The sequence below is a fragment of the Eurosta solidaginis genome, chromosome 4 (assembly GCF_040869045.1).
Source record: "Eurosta solidaginis isolate ZX-2024a chromosome 4, ASM4086904v1, whole genome shotgun sequence".
NCBI lineage: Eukaryota > Metazoa > Arthropoda > Insecta > Diptera > Tephritidae > Eurosta > Eurosta solidaginis.
The window spans coordinates 200,051,271-200,070,146 of NC_090322.1; the positions used below are offsets into that span (position 1 = coordinate 200,051,271).

The 18,876-nt window shown below is 34.4% G+C and overlaps 1 long non-coding RNA gene across 1 annotated transcript in view; it reads left to right on the forward strand.

The window, feature by feature from the left end:
* LOC137248927 (uncharacterized) overlaps positions 1-18,876 on the forward strand; it is a 192,449-nt gene that overhangs the window by 133,767 nt on the left and 39,806 nt on the right. Inside the window, exon 2 of the long non-coding RNA XR_010952217.1 lies at positions 12,113-12,178. This is a non-coding gene — a long non-coding RNA (uncharacterized lncRNA). The remainder of the gene's footprint in view (positions 1-12,112; positions 12,179-18,876) is intronic.

Below are 18,876 nucleotides of genomic sequence, written 5' to 3' on the forward strand. Positions count from 1 at the left end.
ATGAAGCAATCGATATCAATCATTTATCGAGATCATTAAACACCGGTTAACTGCAAGTTTCTAAAAGTAAATTGTTTTAGAAGTCGAGTATTCAAGCTCGGCCACTTATGTATATGTATGTTGCCGTCGTGCCAGTGTTAAGTGCGGCTTAACTGAGCCATTGCAAGGATTAACTTTCTTAGGTATTGCACAGTTAGGTTTCCGAGAGCTCAGATCAGCATTAATATCCATACACATTCGCTGAGCATAGTGGTATTATAAGCAGTAAAATGGGCTTAACCTATCCGACAAACAGAACTTTAAGGTTAGGGTCCACGATCAAGGTCGCGGTAGCACTGATGTGGTTAATATGTATATAGAAGTGCTTTGTGTAGTGTTACATTCACCAGATCTGTAATGCGTTCGAAATTCACATGTAACACAGGTTTTCTGGAAGATGGAGGCTCTATGACCATGCTGAAAATAATACCAGTGAGCCCTTCGATCTACATAACATGCCACCTAAGTGTCGCTATTTTATTATGCAATGAACCAGCGATTAATAAAATTGTAATTTTTTAAAAAGTACCTTATAAGACCACCGTCCGCTTAAATTACCGCTATATCAAGCTCTCTCTGATTGGTTTAAAAGATAAAGAAGAGAACTGCCTGTCATAATTCCTCCTATCTCTATTGAGATGGCATCCTTGACATCTACGTCAACTACGCAATAGCCAATCGCCATACCTCGCCTGACGTTTTAAAAATGCCAGAGCAACTAACTACGAATATCATTGAAATACGCTCTATTTAAGAATTTGTTTCAATAACGCCTTAGCAGCGCATAAATTTTGAGGTTGATAAGGGCGTTCTTCAGTCAAGTTCGTATATTGTGCATTTTTCAAGAAAAATCACGAAATAGGGCGATATTGAGTAGCCGATATGCTAGCGAATTGTTGTACGTCAGCATATTATATACTAAAAAACTAATAAATGCAGCAGAGAGCTGTTTCAGTTCGTACGCTCTCAGATTTGTAAAACCGTCGTTCTTTTGCCGTCGAGCTGGAGCTAGACCCAAGTCGCCTCTAGAATTAATGGCAGCTTTTACTTTAATAAATTCACTAAACTTTACTAAAAAGGTTGAAACTCGGCTATTTCTTTTAGTAAATTTTTTGCCCACTTCCCGTTTGAAAATTATTAAGACCATTTTCTTTTTTTGTCTTACAGCCAACTCTCCAGTCTGAACATACATACTTTAATGAATATGTCAATTTATGACGTAAACCGAGAAAATTAAGTTGGGAAAAAAAATCCGCAGAAATGTATGTTACTGAGTTGTAGAAAGATCAAAACTTTTACAAAATTAATATGAATTTCTTGATAAAGATTAAGGAGCATCTGTCATAATAATAGAATAAGTCATATCGGATCTGATTACAAAAGTACTCGTAACCGCCCGTCTGATTTATTGGAAAATCCCTTGGCTGGGACTGGCCTACCATACCGAAAGTTAAGGTGGCGGAGCAAGTAGATAATAAATATAGAGTTGCCAAAGCGAAGTCGCCTCTTGGCATTTGTTCGTCAAGCCCTTCGAGTGTATTTCTTTCATGAAAAGTTTTCAGCAAACTGCGCAACCTTAGCTCGGAGTTTGAAGTTAAAAGTTAGCTACGAAAATTTTTAGTGAAGTCATTAGAAAGCTTCCCACAGGTGAAAAAGGAAGCTCCATTTCATCTTCTTGGAAGTATATAGCGCCGAATTATTTTTGTTATAAACTTGAGGGTACATAGTTGACCATTATGTGTATGACCCAGTTATGATAAATAAAGAAGATGTTAGTGCCTCCACGACAGCTTCAATTTCATTTTCATTGCAATGACATATAAAATCAGATTATCAGTAACACTACTACATATTAGAAGGCACCAAAATTGACTATGTGTTGCCAATCATTTTCTTTTGGTACGAGCCCAGCCTTACAATTGCACTTATCATATCAATTGTCATCACTGAGGGAAGATTTTTTTGACCAAAATATGCCAATTGTAATCTGCCCGTCCCTGCATTTTTCATTAAAACATAAAGACATATGTAAGTAGTAATGTAGTTGCTCCCTAAAACCGTCATTAATGTCTTTCGCCTACTTGTTGTTCTTTATGCCTTATGCCACTCTTTTATTGGTTTAGGGTTTTCCCCGAAATATTCTAGTAAAAAAAATTGTTAATAAACTTTGCGTCCTACTTTCTGTAATTATGAAGCAGCTCTATCAACACGCTTTCCCTTCTTGAATGCACATCTCGTTTACATAATACGTCTCTGAATCACTAAACCGAATTTTATTTACCATTCTGACTTTCATAGTGACAACGACGACCTTCGGGTTTTCTAAGAATTTTGTTAACTGCTCAAAAGCTCATTAGCGTGTTCTTTGCTGGCAAAATGATTTGTATCTGTATCTAAAGCAACCTCAAACGTATAAATCAACACGATATTTTGGGTGTATGACAATGTGTTTGTGTGCGTATGAGTATGTGCGTGTACTCATTTTCTCTTTTTAGTTATTGTTGTCGCTTATATCGCTTTGATTAATAGAATGATAGCATCCTCTCGTATTATGCTACATACATATACACACGTTTCATCCTTTATATTATGCGCTACTTTTTATGTGTATGTGTATGCGTATTATTCCCCGACTGATTAAAGTTTCAAAGTTTGCTTCATACCCATTTGCATTAATTATAAAATCCACATTCGTTTATTTAATTTTGCCACAAACAATTCAAAGTTATGCCATAGGAGAGGTTTTTATATGAATTAGTACTTGTGAGATTAGAGCTTCTGAGAATTTGTTGTACAAAGAAAGCATTAGCGCAGATTTCTCAAGAGCTTAGTGTAATTAAAACTTAATAAATCTTTGAAACTATGGATAAGTAATTAAGACTCATCAGATTGCAGTTTGTTGGTATTTGAAATGTTATATAGTGACATTGGGTTTTACGACACCTCAAGTATATGACATATGAAATTTGGAAATCATTGATGAATAATTGCCAAGGATACTCAGCGATGGTGATTTGATAGCTCTGGTATGGAATTTGCTGAATTTTTTAGCAGCACTTTTCGCTGCCTACGTTTGTTCATGGTAGAGTGATCAATGTCACCATTCTACCATATTCTACTGTGCTGGGAAAAAAAAGGGGGGGGGTGCGCTTAGTTTAAGTATTGAGCTGGTAAGTTATTGAGAAGTGGAGATAAGCTTCAACTGTTCTGACTAGTTGGTCAATGCTTCATATAGCTTGATTGTGCCCATGTTACTATCGAAAATTTGTTCCACGAGGATATCAAAAAAATCCCATCAAAGACCAGTATTTGGGTTATAAAACAAGACATTGGCTTGGAAAAAACTATAAGTTTCTAGTATGCAAGCTGGTTGCTACATTAAGATGTCTCAGCCTGAACATAATTGTACCTCTTAAAGGTAGTAAGTAGAAAGGATGATAAACTTAAGATTCTGTTAAAGTTTGGGTCACAAGTGATTTATTTCACAGCATTTAATTTAAAAACAAAACTACGAAATTGCTCTCCAATAGTACGGTAAGAGATTCAGTCATACGTTTTTTCATGTGAATATTCTCTCTGGACACAGCGATTCAAAGTTAAATTTTTTTATTGTTCATTCATTATTTCCTTCATTAATTTCGACCGTTCCGTTATTGTTACTACAACAATCTGCCAATTTTGAAGTCTTCCTTCATTCATAAAATTGTTGTTTTAGATTTTTCGGGCATAATTGCTGGGTAATATGTTGGCTAAGTGTCTGAAGCTCGTAGCCCTCACGTCGTTCTCCTGCTAGTTGTTTTACCCCCAAACATGCGTCGTTCTTCCTTATCCCAGTCACTTCGCGTTGCCACAACCCCTATGGAGATCATCCCTGTAGGCAGCGTCCTTTTTCTCGAGGCAGCACGACATTCCTCATAGTATCAGTTTGTCTTTTGGCGCTCTCTGGAAACCTACGATGTCAGCAGCGGCGGCACGTAATGAAAAAGAAATGTGCTCCTACCACTCGGCTACATCGTAGTTTTAATGTATCTTTTTATGCTGAACCTGGTACTACAGATGACTATATTTCGACCCGCAGCGAAATTAATCAGCCTCAACCCATAGAGGATGTAACTTGTGGCCAAGTTTTTAAATTGCAGGACAAACGATTCAAATTTTTATATTTGTTAGGCTCTTTTGACCACTTGGCCTTTGGTGCAAACAAAACAAATTATTTCACCCACAAAGAACGATTCATCTCTTGCCAAAACTGGTGTTGAATAAGCCAAACATGCTTTTCATATCATATCCTGAAAGGAGTCCTTAGCCTTGTTTTCTGCTTAGTTTATTAGTGCTGAAGAACATTTAAACGTTATATTGGAAAATCTTGTGTTGACTTATTTCGCAGCGAGACGCTCGTTCACAGCCGACGAGTACTTGGCGAGGAAGTTTCTTTTCCATCACAAACTAACAGCCTTCCGAATTGTGCCTTTGTTAATATGGTTGTAGTGGATGTCGCAAGGCTTCAACATGCTTCTGTCCCCCCATCCATCGTGCGTTCTCTATATCGGTAAAATCCGACTAACGTCACTACGAGGATATCAAAAAGCCTCTAACCTTTACAGCCAGACATAAGGTACCTTCCCCTAAAAAAGTTCGGGCATTCTAGGTACATACCCTTATATGGTTCTCTTTAAAATCATAGTGCCTTAAAGGTTTGCCTTGGCAGGTAACAGAGAAAAGAGATGTCATCTCGGTAAATTGACTTTATTTTTCATAGGGAGGCATAATCTATCTGGATACGACGATCCAATTTTGAAACAAGCTTTAACGGTTTATTGAATTTAAGATTTTCGTTTGGCGAAAGAGGACTGTCTCTTTAAAACCTTTTATCCTTGTAGTGGGATCTGAGCCCACACTCCTGCCATGATCGGACTCTCAGAACATCGGCTACCTGATAGCCGTATTCGTTCTTACAGGAGTTTGCTCTGTACCTTCCGTATGTCACAGCTTCAGCTCTTCACACCATTTTCGCTCTACTTTTTCCTTTCTGAAAGGGCATATCACTTCCCTTTTCAGCTGGCGGTAGTCTTCAAAAATAGGCAAAAAAAGTGTCACCCGCTGTCGGCGCATGTCTCGTCGCTTAATGGACCCGCACCCTTAACGCTATTATGTAGGCAATAAATCGGTATACTCAACCACTTCATCAATTTTAACTTACCTCAAAAGCATGAAATTGAGCTGCATATATCACATTTTATAAAAACTAGTTTTCCTGAAAATTTCACAAATGTGCGAAAAATATAACTAAGTTGCATTCTCTGCAAATTTTTTGCCGTTCGACGTTTTTGGTGCTTGCGCAAATAATAAGAGCTGCATAAGCAAACCACTTCAGCTAAGCTGAGAAAGGTACCGAAAATCACTTCCAATATCCTTTTGCAATCTTCACTTTCGAAGCTCTAAACTATTTAATACTTTTTTCGGATAATTTTATGTATAGATTATATGCCCACTCAGCACAATCTGTGATTCTTTTAGGAACCATTTCAGTGCTTTTCTTGCGATTGATTTGAAATTGTTTCTAATATTTTTGTTTAAGCTCTGTTAACAATATTTCAATATAATTTTTGGATTATTCAGCAGAAGTCTAGAGGTATTTCTAAAAATAATAACGAAAAACTAAGAGACTGGTATCGTAAAAATTCTGGAAGTAAAGGCTTAATTGCTTAAAGTCACTCCTCAATAATTGCTATGAGCCGATGTTTGTTGATATTTTTCATATATAATCAGCAGTCCAAGACAAAGGAAACTCAAAATCATATGAATAAGTGAATATAATAAGGACGCATATGGAGACAATAAGTATGTACGTACAACAAATGATTGTCGCTTACAATGCATATGCGCTTATGTTGTTGAGCTGAATGCTCATGTGATGGCTTTAGATTTAATGCGATGTGTTGATCGTGTTGACAAGCATAATACCAGCTCAAAAGCAGAATAAGCAACAATTGAACCCACTCAATTCATGCTTACAGGCAAACAAACATTTTGATTAGGTAATTCAACTTATTTATCTACATATTAATGAGTAGTTACCAACCGGTAAGTCAGTAACTAGTGATATCATTTTCTGGTTCAGAACTACACGTAAGTACCAAATAAATACTAGTTCGATAGTAACTAGATGTTCTCTAGTTCGCAAATAGACAGCAAATTTGTTTATATTTTATACTACATACATTTGATAAATATGCTATTAAAAACAAAAAAAAAACTTCAACTTTAAAGCTTTAAAGGGCTTCAATTTCTTTCCCTACATTTTAAAGCCTTAGCCACTGATATTCGCACTGGTTCGAAGCTGTTGACATAGGGAATAAAATCGTCATAGAAGCAATATCTGGAACTACTGCCGGGATATAGTACCAAAAAAGAAGCAGTTGTAAATTGTAATTGCATACACTAGTTTGGAGCTATAAGAATAATACCATCAAATCAAATAATTCTCAAATGAAAATATGTATTTAGTTCGTTACTTTAGAAAAGGTAATGCAATGGACACAATTTCCATCGCCTAGGAAATCGCCTTGTTAAGTTCGCCAGTTTAAAGCATATAGAAGAGATAGAGGGCGAGCTAGTACTAAGTAGTTCGGAATGCACTAGAAGCGCTAGTTTTGAACTAGACATTTTCACTACAGGGAAGTACTTGTGAAGCTCATTGTGTAAATAAACAAGGGTACGTCAAGAAAACTAATATCTTTAAGTTGATTTGAGCTTGAAGAAAAAACGACGAAAATTGACACAGATGATGGCCAAACATCGAAACCGGTTTGTCTCGAAACTAAATTTGACAAGGAATGATGGAAAAACGTTCCAATATATATTATCCACCCTGTTGGAAAATAAACAAAACGAGCTATCGGCTTATTCTCTCGGTCATTGGCTTCTTATTAGTTTCTTATCAGCTTGTTTGTACTGAAGTTTTATCAGTACCTATTTCTTAAGAAACTCATGAGTTTTTAATAACAAACCTCTAACCCGCTTACAACAAGTTGAAACAACTCAAAGGAAATCGACAAGATTTTGATGGCAAATCGATAACACTTCAATTATAAATCGATAGCTTGCCGATAATAAACCGATAATATTTGATAATTTTTCAGATCGCGGGTTCGAATCGAGCTCAAGGCCTAACAATAATTTTTTATCATTACTATTGTTATGATAAATTTTTTCTTAATTGAAAAAATTTTTAAATTCGAATAGAAGAAAGAAAAAATTTAGACAACTGCCAAAGCTCGTTGTATAGATCCATTTCTGCTAAATTCCTTCATCGGCAACGTTTTGGCGCCGCTGCTATAAGCATTCAGCCATCACAGCGGTAAGTAATTTTCATAGATAATTTTTCGATAACAATTCGATAGATTTTCGATAATAAATCGGTAACTTTGCGAAAAGAAATCGATAACAGGTCACAAATATTCGATAGCAAGTCGATATATTTTTGATATCTCGAAAATCTTTGGATAAATAATCGACAGCTTTTCTATAATAAAGAGATAATTTTTTGATAACACTGCGAGAGCTCATCGGTAGTCTTTATTAACGACAAGAAGCTTATAACATTTCGATAGTAAAAAGATAGCTCGTCTACACTTCGTCGATGGCATATTCAGCTTACATTCTATATTCTCCAATACAGAATTCCAGTTCCACAAACTACACCCGCATTTCACGTACGCTTTCATTATAAATCTCATTTATATATATTCCTGGTTAAGTCAGAAAGCTGGTGCCAAAGTGACCAATCTTGGCTTTATCATCAACAGTAGCTTTACATGCGACGATCATGTAAACTCTATTGTCTGCAAAGTTTATAATATATTAAGGAACCTTTAAATTTTGCAGTTACTCCTTTCCATGTTAGGAGAAAACTTGCTACAGCTAATTTTGCCGGTCATATGCGACTTCGAACTGGTATACAGCAAGCTGAGCTCGCATTCTACCCATAAGATCGATGAAGCTTTCATCCACGTTACGTGCTATGTGTTCGGGTTAAACAGTTTTGACCATGAGAGAAATAAATAAAACGCAAACACCTTATTAGTCACTTATATTTTTTATATTTTATTATTCAAAATAATAAAAAATAATACAATTGTTTCGGCACTATCGGTGTGCCTTCCTCAGTCGATAGCGTTCAACTAGCCGCTGTCTGTCATAAAACAATACAACAAATAATAACACAATAATAGAATAACAAAACCAATAAGAGAATTTGCAATAATAATAATTGTGATAACAAAATAATTTTTAAGTTTGTTGGAAAGCGGTAAAAAGGCTAGAGTACAGTGGACCAATATCCCTATTAACAGCAACATTTTTATTTACATAAATATGCAAGGATTCTAAAATATTTAGTTTATTAATGTTTGTTTCCGATTTAATTAATTTGAAATTGTCTTCACTTATGGCATGTTGTTCGGCTATTCCACTTTTTGGTTCAATGTTCTCAATATGTTTCAGATGCTCGTTCATCCTAGTTCGTATTGTGCGCGTTGACTGACCTATGTATTTTGCCCCACATATCTTTCCGTCGTCGTCAAAGTTAGAGCACGTCACTGAATAAACCCCCGGTTTATCCAAACTGTGACACTTGTCTTTCGTAGATTTTAGCAAAGATTTAATTTTATTCTTACTTTTTGGGACAACTTTTATGTCTGATTTCTTGAAAAGTTTTTTAATATATTTAAAATATTGTTCATCGTACGTAATGCTACAAAAACGATATTCATCTTTTTTGTCCACTGTCTCGAAAAATGAGCTGCAATCTCTTTTTGCTTTTTTATTTTTGTGTTTGCTTATTAATTGTTGGATGCTGTTGCGGCAATATCCATTAATTTCAGCGATGTTCATTATTTTCTCTTTTTCTCTTTCAAATGCGATACAACTGAGGGGAACGTTTACAAGACGATGAGCCATAGAGTTAAACGCCGCTAGTTTGTGGGAGTAATGATGGTTGTATTCTATAGGGATGAACCGATCAGTTGTTGCTGGTTTTCGATAAATATCGAATTCGATAACTCCATCATCGTTATGTGCCAATTTAAGGTCCAGAAAAGGCAATTTTGACCATATTTCGAATTGGAGAACACGATTACTAGGGTATGAAATAGCTGACCATCTGTAGGCCAACAATTGTATTTTTCTCTGAAGACTTCTTATATGTACCATTCACGTTGGTATTACTAAAAGCAACCTTAAGGCAGTTTTATATGCTTACTTCCGGAAAAAACGAGAGGATTCATGTCTCGTGTTGATTTGTTCATAAGTTAATCTAAATAATTTGTTATCTGTGATTATTGAATTAATGCTTTATTTTTCTATATCTGTATTTTCCTGTTAAATATACTGTTGTACTATGAATAGATCTCATTGTACTAATGTGGCTTATCAATAAATGAAATGAAATGAAATGAAATATAGTTAGATACGTATACGGAGCATAAAGGTGATACATGTTTCATATCCTGAGAACACAAATTCCTTAACTTGGCTTTTGTAAACTCAAAGTTCTTATAAATAAGCAATTTTCCTTGGTATAGCTCTTTTGAAACTAGATATGTTAACGCATATTGAAATACATGCTCAAGTGACCGATATTTATATAAATAGAAAGTGTAGTAGTATTCGTGAAAGAGAAAAAATTGAGAAAAAATTATATGTGATTTATTTTTAAACAAAACACATAAACTGCCGATAATCTGAAAATAGTCCTTTATTATATAAATAGGCGAGTGTATTTGTGCCATGAAAAGCGTCTCATTGAAAACTAATATGCCTTGCAGATGCTGTTTGGAGTCGGCGTAAAATATGTAGGTCCCGTCCCGCTAATTTGTAGGCAAAATTAAAAGTAACACAATGCAAATTTTGGAAGAGAAGCTCGGCCTAAAATCTCTTTGGATATAACGCGCCTTGCATTTATTTTTACTTAAAAGTTGAAATTTTTGCGCTCTTTTATGGCCTAACTATAACTTTAGGGTATAAACAATTAAATAGGTATAGATTGATTAAAGGGAAGGACACGAAAAGAAAGCAAAGAAAGGAAAGGAAGGAAAAACCCGATCTTTATCAAAAACAACATAGATGTGAAGGTAATTAAACTTACGCATAATTTAGAAATACTGATTTAAATTGAAAAATCTTAACGAAAATTTAAAAACTTGTAGTTAATATTTCTAAAAAAAACTGTTTGAATATAGTAGTATATAGGAGTACTAGATAGAACTATCCGAAAATAATTACGCCACAATATATAAAATAACCTCACAAATTTTGTGAAGCGATGAATATGGCTAATCTGATACCTTGTTACACACAGAGGAAAAACAATTGTAAATCGAACAAAGTTGACTTAGTTAAAGAATTTTGTATGGGGCCCAAGAAACTTGTACATCGTTCCAAAGTACTCACACAATTTATGCTCGACAATGGAAACAAAGCTTAGGCAATTTATTACCTAATTTATTTATTATTTATTAAGATGATGAAAAAACTTAGTAGGTTAATCATGCCTAAATTTAAGTTGGGGTATACGCGATTTTAAGTTAATTGTAAAATAGTTTTCCTCTGTAGGAACTGTGGAAATTGTGATACAGATGTAAAGTGTGGAAGACCTCCAAATGCAGTTCTCGCAAGGCTACAATATTTACTAAACAATCAATTTATTCAACAATTTCTAGACCAATAAAATATAAGGGAAATTTTTTCGTTTACTTCGGTTTTTTATGTAAACATTAAAAGTAAAAGAAAGTCTGCTGTCTGGTAACTCGGTACATACTCATTTCGTTCATTTGATATTTTAATATATTAAAAACACGTGTTAAAACATTTTTGACCGCGATCGACTCCTAAACTACTGAACCGATTTTGAATTTGTTTTGCACCCCGTGTGTAGTTTGATCTAACTTGAGAGATAGGATAGGTTATATCTCATTATATTTTATTGAAAATTTTTATATTTGTTTACGCGTAATAATAAAATGTTACGCATACGCAGTGGCACTCATATTTTCAGGTGATACGGATATACTTCAGTGTAACTGCTTGGTGTTTAATTAAAAAACCTTCTTATCAATAAAAAATATTATAGCGAATGATATCAAGTATAGCACATCACCAGGCCCGCCGAGAGGGTGGGGTTTCTGAGGAGGCCCGCGATTTAGAGCTTCTATGACATTTTTGTTAAATTCAGGTGAGTCCTTAGTTGTGTAGAGGGTAATGTTCATACCCCTGGGTGACTAGGGTCTCAAGATATAGGCCAAAACGTGGGCCAGTGAATGCCTAGACAGTGTTTATACAATATGGATATCAAATGAAAGCTGTTGATGAGTGCTTTAGTGCAGAGTAATATATTATCCAGAGAAAGACTGGGACTGGGATTAGGACTAGGACTGAGACTGAGACTCGGAGTGGGACTAGGACTGGGACTGGAATAAAATACTACCACCCTCTCGGACAGGCAATAAGGGATGCAGAAAAATGATAAACAATTCAGAGAAGAGAAAAGAGAGAATGAGAAGGAATGAGACGAAGATGGAGACAGATGAAGCGAGAAAGACGGAGGCAGGAGTGAATAAAAGGATTAGGAAGAAGTGAAGAGGGGGGAGGGCAGAGTCAGATGGAAAAAGCTTATTAAAATGTATGCAGATAGGCCAAATTTAGGGCCGGACAGCGTCTGCCGGGTCTTCTAGTATTCTATAAAATAATAAATATTATTTTAATGCTGCTCGTATATGAACATAGTCTGCACATATATAGTGTAAAATTTATAGCTATTTGTTAGTTTCAGTCACCCTTTATTAGTAAAGAAATATAAAGCAATAAATCTATAACATATACCACTTTTCCCTCAATTTGTGAAGTAGATAAAAATTTTTACCAATAACATTTTTTTTTTTTTTTGCAAAGATATTTTTTAACAAATATTCCACACTTCTCAAATAATAAAGAATTATCACGATAATGCTTTTAGATTTGCTTCCGATTTTAAAAAATCATGAAAAAATAATGTAACGTATTTTGAATTTTTCAGATTTAATACGGAAGGAATCAAGACTTAAGGAAGAAGAAAAAGCCATATAATATAAAGCGAAGAAAGGTAATTTAAAAATATCAATTTATTGAATAAGCATCTGTGTAGAACGACAACCATATGACATAACTTAAAAGAAGTGAAATAAAATTGTATGTACTCGTGTAAGAAATTCATAAGATAAATCTTTCACACGGGGGCATAGGGCCTACAATACCACTGTCATATTCTTACCAAATAAGTGGTCTGTATATTCGAAATATATCTTTATATATTTCGACTAACTTTCTTCGAAATTGAAGTGTATTTCTTGTGAAAAAATGTATACAAAGTAAATGGTGCTTATCAATTTACCCGAACTTTGGAAGTATTAAAGCCATACTTGGCATGAGTTCGAAATCAGCACATGGAAAGTTGGAACTGTCAAATGTTCAGACCAAGATATTTATTTTACTCCAAATGGTCATAAATAGTTTTGATTATGTAAGGTAGGTACAACTAGCCATGCTTCAGAGATAGTGATAGTTTAGAATATAATGTAATTGAATTCACTTGATCAACATCATCATCGGATCAACATAAGTCCAAATCAAGGGCTTTTTAATTTTTGCTTTTCTATCTCTTTAATGTATTTCAACGTGTACCATTCAATATCCATTTTACAGAATTTAACCCTCCGAAGGATTGTGGCGCCAGACGAGAAGGCTTTATTTTCGTATATAACTTTACTGCTACCCACCCGACCATGAAAGGCTTTAGTGACTTTTTAAGCTTAGAGGAGGTCTTTATAATAATTCGGAAATCGATATTCTTTTCTTTATATTTTTTTTTTTGTAACAAAGTTGATTATGTCACATTTTAGCGTGTCGTCTGGATAGGCGAACATATTTTTAGGCCTATTAAACCTCATAGTTCGTATTCATTTAAAAATTTGTCAATAAAAATTCAAACTTATTTCTGGGTAATCAGAGTGTGTGACAAGTTTTCTTCAAAATTTTAATAAAATTTTAATTTAAATTCAAATATTTATGGATAACGTTCAAAGTGTCAAATTTCGTCTGTTCAGACAACAACTCCAAAATATGTTGAATTTATTCACCGCTAATCGCCTTCATATTTTTATCAACCCAGATCTGGCTTGAAGCTTACGTAGATTTGAAATATGGACCAAGGTAGCCTTTGAATGTGTTTGTGTATATGTATGTATACATATAGATACCAGAAAGAAGCTCGTCATGAGGATAAGTAACTTTACCCATATATTTTGAAAAATATTCAAAACATAAAGGTTACATTAAAAAAAATGTATAAAGCAACCTTAACTGTGGTATCTTAAAAATTAAAAGCTTTCGGTTAACCGCCCTATTATAATGAGCTGACAAAGCTCACCGTTAAAAGTTAGTGACTACCGTATAGTAAGTTTATGCTGGTGCAAACTAAAAAGCTGAACTGCTTTTTAAAAATGGAAAAACTTGTGATGATCTCATCTGAACCTTACGAGATGGTAACATTGATTTTTTTCAAGGCAAATGACTTAACTCAAAAACAAATGATAGTAAGAATTTAAGATTTGTAAAAATTTAAACAACGTTACATCAAATCTATTCCAAGCCTTTTTCTCCTAAAAGTGTGACTCCTGCGATGCTTTAACTATTACAAACCAAAGTATAGAAGCATAGCTTTTGTACAAGCTGACATACAAAGCATCTCATAACCCCAGTTTTTCAATTTACGGCCTTTTTGCTATAATTTCAAGATTTTGAGGGTATATTAACTTATCTGAACGTCACCTCAAAACACATATGCACCCGAAAGGTACAGCATCTAAAATATTATTAGATAAAATTCAATGTACCGTATTAACACGTATATAACACGTTATATTAAATTAATCGTTTATCACAGTTGTTTATACTTATGAGCCACTTAAGGCTCAATTTATACAGCCATTCAAGTATCCAATCAAAAAGCTACACACAAACTGAATTTTGTGAAAACAAAAGTATTCTTCAACAACAAATTGCTTTAACACTTAACTCGGTGGTGCTCAACGACTGTACTAAACAAACTTAATGAGAACTGAATATTATTGCAAGTATGATTAAGCGATTTATTGCTTGTCGATACTCATATGCCATGGTGCACGTGCGCGCACTGTTAGTTGGCTGGCGGCGCGCGTGGCATTTGTCGTTGTATGTGCTTTATAAAACTTTATTTGCGTGGCGTGCCTGGTATGAGGTACGCTAGCTTACACACATACATATTATTTCCTGTGATTACCTGCATCAATCGTTGCCAATTTTGTGGCTGCATACGTTTTATTGAAATTTAAGAGGCAAAATTACAGCGATGCTCTCATAAATTAAGCGGAAGTAGAAGCGAACTTGGTCCCTTTTTTAGCATTTTAATGATGTTAATAATAATAATCAGCATACAATATTGATAGAGGATGCTTAAGGTTATACGAAATTCTTGTCTATGTGAATATTTTTGAATAAATGGACTCTTGGGATATTAAGTATTCGTGCTATTTATATTGTTACGAATATTAGCAAAACTAAGGGGTGCTGCTATCTCTAGGCCGACACTAAGCAGTGACGTGAATTCACATCAATAATTCAATCATTATGTATCTACATAAACGAAACAATAATTGCGTCTACACATATGTACCATGTACGTATACGAGCAGCGAAGAGTCAATGCACAAACACATGCATATATCTGAGATATTCCTGAAAGTATGCAATGAGAGAAGCTATAAAATCGTGCAATTGAAGTTACAGCTGAGAAGTTTGAGAGCTGATGGACTAGAATATTCTGGAAATGGAAGCGCCTGGAAGTTGCGAACGTTGAAATCAGAGAGTATAAAACGCAGCAAATGTAGAGGCGCTGGAATTCAGTTTGAGTTGAGCTATCAAGCAGTTATTGATTAAGCACGCAATCTGGCGGGCAATAGCAGAGTTTCATTTGAGCTATCAATAAGTTTGGTTATTAAGCCAGCTAGTTGCAAAGTATAAGTGTTATTGTGAAGTACTTTAATAAAGGCCATTTTTCCCTTATTCAATATTGGAGTTATTTATTCAACAGTTTAGTGATTCGAACTTAGCAAAAGGGCAAATAAGAGGATTTGCAAGTAAAATCGTTAAAATATATAGACATGTATTTACATATAAGTAAGCTTTTTGGTAAATGAAAAATTATTTTTGGATGTGGCTATACTAAGTGCCTTGAAAGGCTGTCAACTTGATTGTAAGCCTCTTTTTATGCCTATTAAAGTCACAAAACAATAACTTTAGGTTATGTTAGATTGAACTGGCTGGTACATAGACTGAGTGAGTCTGTAGTGTTACCAGAAGTTTGATTAACCACCAAACTGTAAAACCATATAAAAAACCTGGACCTAATTAATGAAATAACTCTGCCGCTTGACAGCCGTATCTTGCTTTCTGAAAGCGCTCCTAGCCTGAATACACTCTCTCCTTGGTGAGTGTAAGCGCTCGTTTCACCAAAATGTAGAGCTATGTTGTTTGAACTTTGACCTTCTTGTCATTCACGCACTGCATTCCGCTCATATATCGGCAATCGCTTTAGGTATAGCACTCAAAAATGTTTCACTCAGCCAACCAATAGAGACTTTTGTGCCACTTTACAGAAGGTCCTTAAATGTTTCCATTTTCATATTTCGAATTCCCTAATTTTTTTTCCTTATTTTGCTTAAAATGGTTGGACTTGGATGGCCGTTTAAAAATGGACTAAATATTTTTTTTTGCGAAAAAGCTTTAAGTTGGAAATACTTTATAAATGAACCTAATCATATATATATTAAATATTCTGGCACTTTTTATAACAATTCTACCTATATATGTATAAAAAAATTCTATTCACCTTTTTGTATGTACACCTCAAACTTATCCAAATATATCTGTGATTCCATTTGCGACTTTATTTTTCTAACAAACATTGACCACAAAATTGCCAACATTTTAATTTTCTAACTTAAATATTATGACAGAATTGTCCGAGTTTCCTGAACATCATTAGTTTACTTTCTACATTTCATCCAGTTTGAGGTTTGGAATTTATATGAAGATTTTTTTTTTTTTGCGTTTTTAGCGTGATGAACTCAAATTGTAGTTGTGTATGCATGTCTGTATATAAACATATGCCTGTTAACACGTTAGGCTTTTCATAGACTTTCTTACTAGATTGGTTCAAGGAGAAAAAAATACCGAAAAATCTTTGATTTTTGTTTTCTGAATTTTCATTTTTTTTTTTATAAAGACCGCAACAAAATAAATGATTTTGGGTTGAGTTACTAAGAAAATCTCAAAAAACTTTTAACTGAGAATTTTGAGACATAAGACTAGAAAGTCTTAGAAAATGAAGAAAATTAAAGGTAAGAAAATAGATATTTACTTTCGTTCTCTCAAAGAAATATATTGATTTCTTTCTGATGTTACAACATTTTTTTAAAAAAATATAATGATTTTTCCATAGAAAAAAATTTGTTTGTGTGTGTTCGCTGTGAATTAAAAACTTAAAAAAAATAGCTTATTTCGAGATAAGATAACGCCGATTATTTGGACACTAACTAAAAACCTATCAGCATCTCTTTATAGTGACTTCCTTTACTTTGTAATAGCCTTTGGCACTAGGGGTTTGTATTAATAATATTGAGGGGTCTGTAACGAATTTCAGATATCAAAAATAAGATATCAAATATAATTTTCATCTCAATCTCAGATATACTTGTTTGCCAAATTGTTAAGATTAATATGCCGCAGAGAAGGTTGCATGCTCCGCAATATGTTGAGAGAAATTCTATACAGATTTTTAAAGGCAAAATGAAGCCTAAGCCCTTTTATTACACTCAGTCAAGAATATGAAGTGATAACTCTATCTTCTGGATTATTTATTGACAGGTGGAAGTCTGCGTCAATCACGCCGATCTTTAAGTCTGGAAATAAGTATGATGTCTCTAATTACAGACCCATTGCTAAGCTTTCAGTTTGCTCTAAGCTTTTCGAAATAATTATTAAGGAAAAACTTTTCTTTGTTGTTAAGTACATTATAGATCCGCGCCAACATGGGTTTGTTTCTGGTCGCTCTACAGTCACTAATTTGGCTTCTTTTTCGAACTTTTGCATACCAGCCTTTAAAGTCGGTTCGCAGGTGGATACCATATATACAGACTTTTCCAAGGCATTTGACAAGGTGTCTCATCAGCTTCTACTAAAAAAATTGGAGTTCATTGGTTTCCACTCGGTATTCTTGAGTTGGTTGAAGTCTTATCTGTCTAATATATCCCTTTGTGTTGATATTGAAAATTGTAAGTCGCACAGTTTTGTGGCAACCTCTGGGGTTCCTCAGGGTAGTATCCTTGAATCGTTCTCTTTATCAATCATATTGGTGCTTGCTTTCAGTTTTCCAATTTTCCAATTTATGCTGATGACTTGAAGATCTTTTGTAGGATTGATAGTCCATCAGATGTTTGCCTTTTACAGCGTGACTTGAATAATCTAGTTGACTGGTGTAATACTAACATGCTCTACCTAAACGTTAAAAAATGTTTTCACATGTCTTTCTCGAAGTCCAGTAATAATTTTGTTTCACATTTCTATTTAGAAAGCAGTCTCTTGAATGTAGTCAATGAATTTGTTGATCTTGGTGTTGTATTTGATACTAATTTTTCTTTTGTTAATTATATCTGTTATGTTTTTCCGAAAGCTTATAGAAACCTTGCTTTCCTGCGTCGTTATTCTAAAGACTTTAAGGATCCCTATACCAGGAAGACTTTATATATTTCCTTAGTTCGCTCAAAGCTCGAGTATGCTTCTATTATTTGGAACCCTATTTACAGCTGTCATGCGGCTAGAATTTAAAGGGTTAAAAGTAAATTTGTTCGGTTTGAGCTTGGATCTATTCATTTCGTGGATCCGCTGCCATCTTATGTGTCTCGGTGTACGTTGATTAACCTACAACTCCTGCACTCTAGAAGAACCCTGCACGGGCTTATGTTCGTGTTTGATCTCGTTGCAGGTTTGGTAAACTGCCCTGACCTGCTCGGAAAAATCACGTTCAATGTGCCCAGTAGATCACTTCGTTTTTACCTACCTTTTTATGTGGCTTCTTTCAGAATGAACTATGTCCTTTTCGATCCAATTCTTCGCTCTCTAGCAGAACTCAATAAACTTTCGAAATGGCTAAATATTGATTTCTCTCAGTCGAGGGATGTTTTCAAGTCCCAAATAATTTTGCATTTACATTTAGATATTTAATTTAACTTTTTTCTATTATTATGCGTATACTTTCTTTAGCTGTTATCAATGCATATTAAAATTTTTTACTATTTTTATTTTTTTTTTATAATTTCTATATCTAGTCTGTAATATGTAAATCATAGACTGAAACTGAATATGAATAACTACATAGCCGCCCAGGGAGTGTGCCTGTTAAAATGTTTCCTGTTAAGATGTTAAAAATCATGTTCAGATTTCTGATCCTACTTCATATATTTACGAGTAGTGGACAAGGAATCGATCAATGCAAAACAAAACTGATTTATAGTTTTTCTTGTAGGTGGAAGGAGAGGTACCAATAGGGGGCAGATGTGGTAGTAAGAGATAAATACCTCTTAAATGTTATGTAAGCAATACAAAGTTAGAACAGAACAATGTCTTCCGGTTCTGTTGGCATTATACTTGAAACGATTCACCTCCGAGGGGATTTAAGCGAAGCAAATAGGCATGTTTTGTGCCAAT